Source organism: Monomorium pharaonis, chromosome 2 (assembly GCF_013373865.1).
Source record: "Monomorium pharaonis isolate MP-MQ-018 chromosome 2, ASM1337386v2, whole genome shotgun sequence".
NCBI classification, from domain to species: Eukaryota; Metazoa; Arthropoda; class Insecta; order Hymenoptera; family Formicidae; genus Monomorium; species Monomorium pharaonis.
Window position 1 is genome coordinate 499,681 of NC_050468.1, and position 14,746 is coordinate 514,426.

The window sequence follows — 14,746 nt, forward strand, 5'->3', positions numbered from 1 at the left end:
AAAAAAATATATATATATATATATATATATTCTCATATTAGCCCAATGACGTATTAATATCTTGCGTCTTCAAAATGGACCATATATATAAATTATAAAATATTTTGAGAAAATTGACATAGATATTTATTATAGGAAGCTATATCGATTAAACAATATTAATTGCATCTAAATATATGCATGTATATGGGTCTTCTTAAAATGTCATCAAAATATATCAAAAGCATATATATATACAGGGAGTCCCAGAGCATACTGGTCACTGTTCATAAAAAGGTAGATGGGATCGAGATGAACATAAAAGTTCAATATTGTTGTGGGTTTGGTCTGCTAATAATCGAGATATAAATTTTTTAAATTATGCGAATGAGAGCGCGCCAAAGGAAGGGCTCGAGCCGCTCGAGCCATAGCACGGCCTACTGTTTCAAGCATTGGCTGCCGGCGGCGGCGGGGGAAAGAAGGAGAAGCGTGGCGTCGTCGCCGTTCCCACGTCTCGCCGCACCGCACCTAAGCTCGCGTCGATGGCTGCTACGTACACTCGCGATTACATGACGAGATTATAAATTATTAATAAAAATAGGACAAATTTAAATCGCAATAAACTTTTGTAAATAAGAAAGTCGAAAGAGAGAAAGCAATGGAAACGTATGGAACCTGCAAATAATATAATATTTGCCGCATTAAATTCTCTCATCGTTTTTTATGGAATATTAAATTAACGAAGATTTGTCACGATTGATTCTTTATCATTCTCCTTTCGTAACCACCTTATTAGAAAATTACGAAATGCACGAAATACTATCCCTAATATGCACTCTTAAAATAACACGATAAAAAAATATTCACGTTTGATCTAACGACTTCAGGATAAATTATTCGATGCAACTTCTACGGTAATTATAGGTAATTAGAAATCAATGTTATGTCAAGTATCGTTAGTATGGTTAACTAGAAATGATTTTCTCTTGTATATGATAGAGAACTTCGAATTTCTTCTATCGTTAATACATTATAAGTCACTGAAAATCTGTCGTAATTAATAATGCAATTAAAGGTAGAAGAAACTGTAAGTTTTCTATGGTTATAAAAGAAAATCCTTCGTTGTGTTAACAATACATGATATTGAACATTAATTTTTAAGCATAATTATCGTAGCATTGCGCCTAAGCTATCGTGAAATCGTTACATCAAGAGAGAATATTTTTCTGTATTATTACAAAGAGTGTAACATACTATGGATAAGTATGACACCTCTCTCTCCCTCTCTCTCTCTCTCTCTCTCTCTCTCTCTCTCTCTCTCTCTTTCTCTCTCTTTCTCTCTCTCTCTCTTTCCCTCTCAAGCACTACGTAGTACACAAATACAATAAATATTACCACGTTTAACAACATCTTTAGTTTGTACTATTCTACACGGAGAGAATTTTCTCTTAAAAATTACCCTGAAAATCGTGGTAATTGTGAGACAACGTAAACCTTGGAAAATTTTACCATACTTTTAATAAAATTTACAAAAATTTAGTAAAGTTTAGTAAAATTTTAAGAAAATTTGGCTAAGTTTTAGTAAATTTTACTATACTTCTAACAAAATTTACTAAAACTTAGCCAAATTTTCTTAAAATTTTACTAAACTTTACTAAATTTTTGTAAATTTTATTAAAAGTATGGTAAAATTTTCCAAGGTTTACGTTGTCTCACAATTACCACGATTTTCAGGGTAATTTTTAAGAGAAAATTCTCTCCGTGTACTTTCATTATGTGTAATTTGAATAAAATAAAATTTTAACAATTATCATTTCTTTATATTTTTAGTGTTACACACGATCGAAAAAAAAATTATCAAAAATTATCACTAAAACTGCGCTAAATAATCAGCACGATACTTTCTTTCTGAGTGTCGTATCGTGTTTAATGTTAAAAATGTTAAAAAATAGTAATATTGTTAAACAAATTTTATGACATTTAATGAAACTCTAATAATATTGATTGGAACTGTTGTTGAAAATGACGTTTATCGTGTTTCAGTAAATACTTTAGAGGGAAAGATATTCCTGCTAAATTACAAAGTATAAAAGTACAAAGTTCAATTTTACATACGAATCAAGAGTAAATAAAAAATTCAATAATCAATAAAAGAATTCAGAGTTTCTTCTACCTTTAATTGCATTATTAATTACGACAGATTTTCAGTGACTTATAATGTATTAACGATAGAAGAAATTCGAAGTTCTCTATCATATACAAGAGAAAATCATTTCTAGTTAACCATACTAACGATACTTGACATAACATTGATCTCTAATTACTTATAATTACCATAGAAGTTGCATCAAATAATTTATCCTGAAGTCGTTAGATCAAACGTGAATATTTTTCTATCGTGTTATTTTACAAAGAGTGCATATTAGGGATAGTATTTCGTGCATTTCGTAATTTTCTAATAAGATGGTTACGAAAGGAGAATGTATAAAGAATCAATCGTGATAAATCTTCGTTAATTTAATATTCCATAAAAAACGATGAGAGAATTTGATGCGGCAAATATTATATTATTTGCAGGTTCCATACGTTTCCATCGCTTTCTCTCTTTCGACTTTCTTATTTACAAAAGTTTATTACGATTTAAATTAGTCCTATTTTTATTAATAATTTATAATCTCGTCATGTAATCGCGAGTGTGCGTAGCAGCCATCGACGCGAGCTTAGACACGGTGCGGCGAGACGAGGGAACGGCGACGACGCCACGCTTCTCCTTCTTTCCCCCGCCGCCGCCGGCAGCCAATACTTGAAACAGTAGGCCGTGCTATGGCTCGAGCGGCTCGAGCCCTTCCTTCGGCGCGCAAGGCGCGCTCTCATTCGCATAATTTAAAAAATTTATATCTCGATTATTAGCAGACCAAACCCACAACAATATTGAACTTTTATGTTCATCTCGATCCCATCTACCTTTTTATGAACAGTGACCAGTATGCTCTGGGACTCCCTGTATACATATTATATGTAATTATATACATATATAAGCATACATATATATACAGGGTGTCTGGTATTTTTTTATGGGATTTTTATGAGCAGGTAGAGCGCATGAAACTGAACAGAAAAGTTCTTACCGTTTTTCCATTTTCGCAATAGTTAACAAGTTAGTGACTTGTAAAATTTTCTGTATTAGCCCGGCCTACCGGCAAATGCAAGCGCGTCGAGCGCCCCGCCGTAGCGGCCGCCCTTCCCCAGCGCTTGAACCTTGAGATTGCTAGGCGCGCGGGAGGAATTGTTACCACAAGCGACAATGGCTACGCACAAGCGTAATGCTAAATTCTCCCTTCGAGTTATGATAGTTCCTTACCTTTTTTAATAAAAATAAAATTTTTTAACGACAAAAAGTATGTGTGTACGTGTACATACATGTGTACAAAAAATATCAGTTTTAATGCTTAAAGAAGTGATTACTAAATTTATTTTTTTAATAAATAACAATTATTTTTAATAAAAAATATTTTTTTGATGATAGTCTTAAACGTCGTAAACGGTCATTATAAATTTTAAAAGAAACTGTTATCATATGCTCGAAACAAAATTTATGCTTCTTCAAAAAACATTAGAAAATTTTATCGATTAAAATGAAAATGACAACCAAATAAAATGTTTGTTTCAACTTTATATTCTTAATTAAAAATTAAATAACTAGGATATTTATATTTTTAATAAAATTAATCCTTGTACATACATACGCGAGCTAAAGGATAATCACTTTGTGACAGGAAAATGATTATGCCTTAGTTCCGCAATTTTATATCATTATTACTATTTACGCTGATTACTATACACGTACACGTAAAAAAATATGATTCTAGTTAAAAAAAATCAATTATTCACTTTTAATTTTATTTTTTTTAATAATTACTTTATCTTTAATGACTGAAAAGAGTATTTTGTTGATAATAAACACCACACTTTACATAAAACAAATAATGTTTAACATTTTCGCGTATGTACACACACACATACACACACACACAAATTACACACAAACTACAAACCAATTCTTGAATTAAGGAATAATCATTTTCCTGTCACAAAGTGATTATTCTTTAGCTCGTGTATGTATGTATCCCTCCTTCCACACACACACACACACACACACACACACACACACACACACACACACACACACACACACACACACACACACACACACACACACACACACACACACACACACACACACACACACACACACACACACACACACACACACACACACACACACACACACACACATTATATACTAAAATTTTCTTTAATTAAATAAATATTGTTTATAAGTTTTGAAACATTTAATAAATTCATATATTCGTAAATTTACACGGAGAAAATTTTATAGTAAAATCATGTATGATTTTATTATTTATGATAGTAACCACGAACTGTAAGAAGAAATTTCAGAGAATTATATCATATAAGTAGTGTAAATATTGTCGTAATTTGATGAAAAACATAATAAAAATTTTCATAATTCCTTCTTGGCCCGCATTTACTATTTACCATAGTAATTTTTACCATGAAGTTTTTTCCGTGTATTATAAATCTATCACAAGAATTAATTTTATTAAAAATATAAATATCCTAGTTATTTAATTTTTAATTAAGAATATAAAGTTGAAACAAACATTTTATTTGCTTGTCATTTCCATTTTCATCGATAAAATTGTCTAATGTTTTTTGAAGAAGCATAAATTTTGTTTCGAGCATATGATAACAGCTTCTTTTAAAATTTATAATGACAGTTTACGACGTTTAAGACTATCATGAAAAAAATATTTTTTATTAAAAATAATCGTTATTTATTAAAAAATAAATTTAGTAATTACTTCTTTAAGCATTAGATCTGATATTTTTTGTACACATGTATGTACACGTACACACATACTTTTTGTCGTTAGAAAATTTTATTTTCATTAAAAAAGGTAAGGAACTATCATAATTCAAAGGGAGAATTTAGCGTTACGCGTCGCTTGTGAGTAGTCATTGTTGCTTGTTGTAACAACTCCCCCCGCGCGCCTAGCAATCTCAAGGTTCAAGCGCTAGGGAGGGGCGGCCGCCGCGGCCGGGCGCTCAGCGCGCTTGCATTTGCCGGTAGGCCGGGCTAATACAGAAAATTTTACAAGTCACTAACTTGTTAATTATTGCGAAAATGGAAAAACGGTAAGGACTTTTCTGTTCAGTTTCATGCGCTCTACCTGCTCATAAAAATCCCATAAAAAAATACCAGACACCCTGTATATATATATATATATATATATATATATGTAATTATATACATATATTTTATATATGTTTCAAAAAATTAAAAAGGATTAAAAGCCAAAATTACTTATATATAATTAAATATAGGTTCCACCATTCAATTTTGGGGAAAACAAAATAATAATTTCTGCTATAAGAGCTGCGCTGAAAATAATGTTATTTCTTTAGTCACTTTCAATGATTCTCTTTTTCATATGTTCTTATATTAAAACATAAAAACGGATTAATCTTAATAATATATTACATAATATAAAGCATAAATACATATATTCTTTTATTTTATTTTATTATATTTTATTTATCTCTAAACTTAACAATAAACTATTACTTATATTACCGATTAGTACCAATAATAATAATAATGATGATGATGATGATAATGATAATGATAATGATAATGATAATGATAGTAATGATGATGATGATGATGATGATGATGATGATGATGATGATGATGATAATAATAATAATGATGATGATAACAATCATTTTTAATTAAAAAAATTAGTTTAAAAGATTGATTAAAAGAAACAATTTTTAATGTTTATTTAATAATTATTTACTATATATTCTTACACATTTGTTAATATTTTAATAAAATGCCTAGACGAACAATAAAATATAGTATAGAAGAACAAAAGAAATTGCAACAACAACGTCGTGATATATATATAAATAAAGCACAAGCTCAATATAAACGGCGACAAATTATAAAAACAGCAGTTAATAAAAATAATGTAATAATAAATGAAATATCTGATACTATTTGTATTGCCAGTACATCGTCTACTAATTATGTAACACAACGTACTACATGTGCGGAATATCAATCTCGTTATTGGTTACGTAAAAAAACATACCCTTTAATTATTAATAATATGGTATTAAACAATGATTTAGTTGAACATTATATTGGTCCTATGAATGTATTATGTTCATTGCAATGCTAAACATTTTGCTGTTGAAAAAGTTTCTAATAAAGGTAATTCGTTTCATGATTGTTGCAATCATGGAGCAGTAGATCTTGAACCTTTACCTACATTCCCTCATTTTTTACGTGCTTTATTCGATGGACATCACGCAAAATCTAATAACTTCTTTCAACATATTCGTAGTTATAATTCTTCATTTTCATTTGCGTCATTTAATGCTAATTTGATTAATTTTCAAAATAACCGACCTGGTCCATATTGTTTTAAAATACAGGGGCAAATATATTATCAAATTAATACAGCGTTATACGCTGCACAAAATGAAAGTCCAACTTATGGGCAACTTTTTATTGTCGATCCAAATGAAGCTATAAATCACCGTTTTAATGAAAATTCGAATTTAGATTTCGAAATCTTACAAAATCTTGAGCATGTAATGAGAGAATGTAACATTTTTGCTAAATCATATCAAATGATGAGTGAAGAATTAGAAAATCAACAACAATTACTATCTAATGAGTCGATACCAGAATTACAATTAATATTTACTTTAAAACCTGAAATGGATCGACGTCGATATAATATCCAAAGAATAAATGAAGTTGCTGCCGTTTTTTCTACAACTGCAGATGGAGAAATCCCAGAATCATATGTTACAATACGCAATAAAAATACTAAAACTTTACAAAGCGTTAGTACTATGGATCCAAATGTTGAACCATGGATATATCCATTGTTTTATCCATATGGTACTCAAGGATGGCATTGTCATTTAAAAAAATTAAACAGTAATAGACGAATAACTAGAGGACAATATATTAAGCATCGCATGGCTATTCGTGATGACTTTAATGTTTTCTTATTAGGACGACGTTTATTCCAACAATGGCTTGTAGATAATTATGTAAAAATTGAAAAAGATAGAATGAATTTTTGTAGAGCTCATCAAAAAGAATTACGCTCTGAAACATATCAGGGTTTAATTGATTATATGTAAAATATGGCAAATAATTTAAATGGACATATTGGGAAAATGGTTATACTTCCTTCTACATTTATCGGTTCACCACGTAATATGTTACAAAATTATCAAGATGCAATGGCAATTGTTGCTAAATTTGGTAAACCAGATCTTTTTATCACAATGACTTGTAATCCAAAATGGCGTGAAATTGAAGAAAATCTCTTGTATGATCAACAAGCTTCTGATAGACCTGATATTTGTACACGTGTTTTTAATATTAAAAAAGATTATTTAATAAACTTGATTACTAAACAAAATTTTTTTGGTGAAGTAGCAGCATATGTATATGTCATTGAATTCCAGAAACGAGGTTTGCCTCATATGCATATGTTAATAACTTTAAAACATAATTTTAAAATAATAACTCCACAAATTGTCGATAAATATATATCTGCAGAAATTCCTGATCCAACAGAAAATCGTAATTTACATAATATAGTTATGAAACATATGATACACGGACCTTGTGCCAATTGGTGTTTAGTAAATGGACAATGCTCAAAGCGTTATCCGAGAAATTTTCTTGAGGAAACCAAGATGGATGAAGATGGTTATCCTTACTATCGTCGACGAAATACTGGTACAACTTTTGAACGTCCCGGCGGATATACAGTTGATAATCGTAACGTTGTTCCATATTGTCCTATTGTCCATTTGTCGATTATATTCAATTGCCATATTAATGTTGAAATAGTTTCCAGCATTAAGTCGGTTAAATATTTATATAAGTATATGTATATATAAAGGTCATGATGTTGCTGCTATAACAATTGAACCAATAACAAATAATACAGTTATTAATCATGATGAAATACATGATTACATCGAAGCTCGTTACGTAGGACCTGTAGAAGCTAGCTGGCGTATACTCGGTAAAAAGTTACAAGATAAAAGTCATTCTATAATTCGTTTATCAGTTCATTTGCCAAATGAACAAAATGTAATTATTGAAAATGATTCCATTGAAGAAGCAATGACTACTGCTGTAAATCAAGTCACTATGTTAATTGATTATTTTGCACTAAATTTACGTGACACAGAAGCAAGAAAATATTTATATACAGAAATTCCACACTATTATACTTTCAAAAAAGAAAAAACGGCAAAAATGTATCACACTGGGTAAAACGGCATAATTATTTTAATTGCATAGGTCGTATGTATTCTGTGAGTCCAACACAAATAGAATTATTTCATTTACGATTATTATTACTAACTATTAAAGGAGCTACAAGTTTTAATAATTTAAGAACTGTAAATGGAGAAACTTATCAAACATTTTCAGAGACATGTTTAGCTTTAGGTTTAATTGAAGATGATGATGAATGGATACGAGCTATGAATGAAGCTGTTGAGTGGATGATGCCACGACAATTACGTAAATTATTTGTACACATTTTATTACATTGTCAACCATTACATCCTGAACAACTTTGGGAAAGTTTTAAGGTAGCAATATCGGAAGATTATATAAGACATCTCGGTACACTACAAGGACAAAGAAAAGCTTACAAACAAATTAATGCTATGCTTTTAGCTGAAGGAAAAAGCTTTGCTGATTTTCCACAAATGGAACAATTAGCAGAAAATAACGAAGAGGAGGATTACGTGACATTAGAACAAGCTATGGAAATTGATACTAGACAATATAATCAATTAAATGAAAAGCAAAAAGATATAGTTGACTTAATTTTAAACAAATTAGATAATTATAGTTATAATAATGATAATTGTTATTATATTGATGGTCCAGGAGGAACTGGTAAAACATTTATATATACAACCATTTATTATTTAGCTCAAATTAAAAATAAACGTGTATGTACAATGGCTTTCACAGGCATTGCAGCAACGTTACTTCCTGCTGGAAAAACCATTCATAAAACTTTTGGATTACCAGTTCCATTATTTGCCGATTCATCATCTGCCATTAAAATTCAATCTAAAGAAGCTCAGTATTTAAAAAAAATAGATGTCTTTATTTGGGATGAAGCTCCCATGGCACCACGATATGCTCTAGATATTATGGATCGAACACTCCGTGATATTATGAATAATGATTTACCATTTGGTGGAAAAATTGTTATATTGGGTGGTGATTTTAGACAACTTCTTCCAATTAAAGTACGAGGTACTCGAAGTGAAATTATAAATCTTTCTATTAAATTTAGTAACATATGGAAATATTTTAAAAAGTTTTCTTTAATACAAAACATGCGAGTTTCTCTAAATGAATTTGCAAAATTTTTAATAGAAATGGGTGATGGGAAATTGAATGATTATAATGACAATATACAAATTCCTGAATGTTGCATAGCTCCATCTGATGCAGATATTGTTACAGATATATATGGTGATTTAATACAAAAAAGAGATTTTAATAAGATAGCTAAATGTGCAATACTTTCAGCGAGAAATATTGATGTAGACGAAATTAATAAACGAGTTGTTGAATTACTAAATGTAACAGAAGAACGAATTTATATAAGTGTAGATAGTGCTGTAAACTGCGGTGATAATGGTGATATTGGTGAATCTTTATTACCAGAATATTTAAATAGTTTGTCTCCATCATGTCTTCCTCCTCATGAATTACGTTTAAGATTAAATTGTATTATTATGTTAATAAGAAACCTTAACATCAATGAAGGATTTTGTAATGGTACTAGATTAATGATCATAGAACTTGGCGATCATTTATTAAAATGCAAGATTTTAACTGGTGATAAAACAGGAGATATTGTTTTTTTAAATCGTATAACATTATACTGTGAAAATGTATATCCTTTTGCATTTAAAAGAAGACAATTTCCGATAAAAATAGCCTTTGCTATGACAATTAATAAGTCTCAAGGACAAACATTTGATAGAGTAGGAATAGATCTTCGCAAAGATGTTTTTAATCATGGACAACTTTATGTTGCTTTTTCGCGAGTTCGTTCTTGGCAAGCATTAAAAATTTATCTAGGTAAACAACGAGATAATAATAATGTTAAAAATTATGTATATAAAGAAATATATATATAACATTTATTATTTTTTCGTTTTTAACTATTTGTATTATTAAGAACGTAGATAAAAACTATAGATACATAAGAAATAAACTGATTAATAAAGACAGATACATGGGAAATAAGAAAAATAAATAGATTAAAAATAAATCAATAACATAGATTAAATAGATAGATGATAAATGAATAGATATTTATAACGCGAAGTACTTAACGGGGATAAAAATTGACATCATTGTCGACTTCGTTTCTCTTGAGATGTATACAACGATAACACAGGCACACAAAAAAAAGTGGTTGGTCCGGCGGACTAGACTAGTCAATTCTTATGTATTTCGACCCGCTGAATCCGAATCTGAAGTCAGAATTGCAAAGTTAGCTCGCATTTTTTAACCTCAAAAAAAAATTTTTTTTAAATGTTGGTCCGGCGGACCAGACTAGTCTATTCTTATGTATTTCGACCCGCTGAATCCGAATCCAATGTCAGAATTGCAAAGTTAGCTCGCATTTCCTAACCTCAAAAAAAAAAATTTTTTTTTAATGTTGGTCCGGCGAACCAGACTAGTCTATCCTTATGTATTTTGACCCGCTGAATCCAAATCCAAGGTCAGAATTGCTGAAATGACTCATTTTTTCCTAACCTTAAAAAAAAAATTTTTTTTTAACCTTAGTCCGGCGGACCAGACTAATCTATTTTTATGTATTTTGACCCGCTGAATCCAAATTCAAGGTCAGAATTGCTAAATTGGCTCATTTTTTCCTAACCTCAAAAAAAAATTTTTTTTTAACGTTGGTCCGACAGACCAGACTAATCTATTTTTATGTATTTTAACCCGCTGAATCCAAATTCAAGGTCAGAATTGCTAAATTGGCTCATTTTTTCCTAACCTCAAAAAAACATCTTATAAAAGCAGTTTAGGTCACAAATGTATAATCCGGAGCGTGCAGGCTTGCGTAACCACATTATCCGTGGAAAATTCCATACGTATGACAAGTTTGAGCTTCTGTGAATAAATAGCGTAGAAAATTCACTCCCTTTTTCTATTATATCTAACTTTTATTCTGGAAGGTTCTGTGCAATGGCTTTCTCTTACGTTTCTTCCCTTTCACAGAGACATCACGTTTGAGCGTCCAGCAGAAATCAGCCATCATATTCACATCCCATTTGCCTTGATATCGAAACTCCATCTCCTTGATGTCCTGATGAAATCTTTCTCTCTGTTCTTCACTATAATCACCTAGATTTTCTGGGAAGTAGTCGATATGAGAATCTAAGAAATGCAACTTAAGATTCATTAGGCAACCTAGTTTTTTATAGTTCTCCATCATTTCCGCCACCTTTTGTCTGTAATCTTGACTTTTGTAGTTTCCTAAAAAATTTTCTGTGACACCTTTGAAACTCAGCCATGCTGCTCTCTCATCTTCATTCATTTTGGTAACAAAATTGTCGTCTCTCAACATTTTACGTATTTGAGGTCCATCAAAAATTCCTTCTCGCAATTTTGCATCAGAGATGTTGGGAAATTTTTCTTGTAAATACTGGTAGCATTCACCATTTTTATTCAGAGCTTTCACCCATTGTTTCATGAGTCCTAATTTGATATGAAGAGGTGGAAAAAGAACTTTTGAAGGCTCAACTAACGGTTCATTTATGATATTTTTAGACCCAGGTTGCAGAGACGTTCTTGTCGGCCATTCTTTTCTAATGTAATGGTTTGTTCGATCTCTACTATCCCATTCACATAGAAAGCATGGATTTTTTGTGTAACCTGATTGTTGACCCAATAATATGGTGAGAATTTTTAGATCCCCACAAATTTGCCACCTATGTTCTGTGTATTTAATTTTTTCAAGAACTGTTTTCAAGTTTGTGTACTCTTCTTTTATCACTACCGAGTGCGCTACAGGAATGGAGGCATATACATTAGTATTGTGCAGCAACACTGCTTTCAAGCTTCTCTTAGAAGAATCGATAAATAGTCTCCACTCATCAGACTTGTAACATCCAGGTTTCAGTTTGTTCATTAATCCGATAACATCGTGACAATAGACTAATGAATGTTCCTCATCTGCAAAGAAATATTGCCGATATTCTCTTTCTCTGTCACGATAATAGGAGGTTTTCACATTTTTCGCCTCCTTAACATTGTGTTTCAACCAGGACGCCAAAAACTCTGCTCCATCTTTGGGCAAACCCAAATCTCGAACAAGATCGTTCACCTTCTCTTGTGTTATTTTTCCTGGTTTTTTTGATATATTATACGGAACATAGTCATCACCATCAGTTGATTTACTTAAACTTTTAGTCTCACTCTCAGTTTCAATCTCAGATTCTTCCGAACTTCCATCAATCTCTATTCGATTGAGTTCAGAAGTAATACTTGTATCCATGACTTCATCGTTTGTTTCGTCGGATGCTGATATATATATAGGTTTCGTTAAACTCGAAACATTGGCGTAGCATAATGCCGACTTTTTTCTGTTGTTTATTCCATTTAGACTTGTCATACAGAAATAGCAATCTTCTCTGGTCATCGGTTTCTTCCATATGGCAGGTACTCTCATTCTCAGTTTTGTCTTGTTCCTTTCACAACTTCGCAACATTTTATAACAAGAACTACATATTTTCTTGGGAACCCAATTGGATTCTTGGTTTGCGATTTCGATACAGAAGGAATTTTTGTAACGTTAAAAAAAATTTTTTTTTAAGGTTAGGAAAAAATGAGTCATTTCAGCAATTCTGACCTTGGATTTGGATTCAGCGGGTCAAAATACATAAGGATAGACTAGTTGGTTCGCCGGACCAACATTTTAAAAAAAATTTTTTTTTGAGGTTAGGAAATGCGAGCTAACTTTGCAATTCTGACATTGGATTCGGATTCAGCGGGTCGAAGTACATAAGAATAGACTAGTCTGGTCCGCCGGACCAACATTTAAAAAAAAATTTTTTTTTGAGGTTAGAAAATGCGAGCTAACTTTGCAATTCTGACTTCAGATTCGGATTCAGCGGGTCGAAATACATAAGGATTGACTAGTCTAGTCCGCCGGACCAACCACTTTTTTTTTGTGTGCCTGTAATGAACGGGAAAGTGATTCACTGGTTCCTTTTCTTCAACCAGGTTTTTTTCCACATTCCTGGTGACGGAACTATCAATAAAATAGTTCTGTGCAACTTAAAAGTTTAGTAGGATAGTGTCCCTACTTTACCACATATAAGAATTTCCTTTTTTTTAAAAATCAAGAAAAAACCAGATTTTCTTCCACATACTTGGTGACAGAACTTCTAACAGAATAGTTCTATACAAAAAGATATCCTGGAAATAACCCATTATGATTTCCAAGGTATTCCCAAGCGTTAAAACAAAGACACCCGAGGGGGTTTTAGTCGGTAAGAGTCCGGCATAACCTTCACTGAAAGTCGTAGGTTATCCATGAGGATTTCCCCCCCGATATAAAAAAAAAAAAACCTAGATGGCTGGAAAACTGATAAACAAAATAATAAACAGATGGGTAGATAGAAAATTAATAAATAGATAAAAATAAATAAAAAAATAAAATAAATAAATAGAAATAGAAATAGAAATATATATTTATTTATATATTTCGTATACATATAAATATATATGCATATTTATATACATATAATGTATATATGCATATATGTATACACACAGAAAAAAATGTAATATAGCCAATAACATAAGTGATTGCGAGCTACGAACTACATAAAATACTCAATACAATAATATTTACTATTAATGCAAGTACAATGTTGATACTGCAATAGCATATATTATTGTATAGAGTATATCTGTAGTTGGCAGCCCGCAATAACATATCTTATTGAATACGTTATTTTTCTTTCAGTGTACGTATACATATAAATTGAACAAATGGCGCGCGCGTAGCGCGCGTCTGTCTTGTTCTAGTGTATATAAAATATTAAAGAAATGTTTAAAAAAATATTTAGTGAAATCATTTTCTCAAATGAATAAATAATGGCAAACAAATATTAAAAAAATAAAATAGAATAGAATAGAATTTATTGTGTCCCAAATGGGGTTACAAGGCGCTTTTTTCACGGAGCGTTCCCGAACCGTTCACAAACTTAAACCCTCTACTCCCGAAACCGACCTGGCCATATGCGACCCTTACACTCTGTTACCTCCCACCCCTATCGTACGCCCCTACCCCCACCCCTCCCTCCCTTCTTCCTCCACTCACCCCCTCTCTCTTTCCATTTCTTCTCTATTATCCTCTTCAACCTCTCCTCGATCCTCTTCTTCCCTTTTCCTCCTGGGACCTCTCCTCCTCCTCTTTTTCTCCTGACTTCCTCTGCTCTCTCTGCTTTACCTTCTCCATTCTCTTCAGGCTTTCTCTCCTTCTCTCCTTCCCTCCTGCTTCTCCTGTTTCTTTCTCACCACGTCTTCTCCCTTTCCATGTCTCTCTCCTTATCTCCTCCGTCTCTTCCTAGTAAC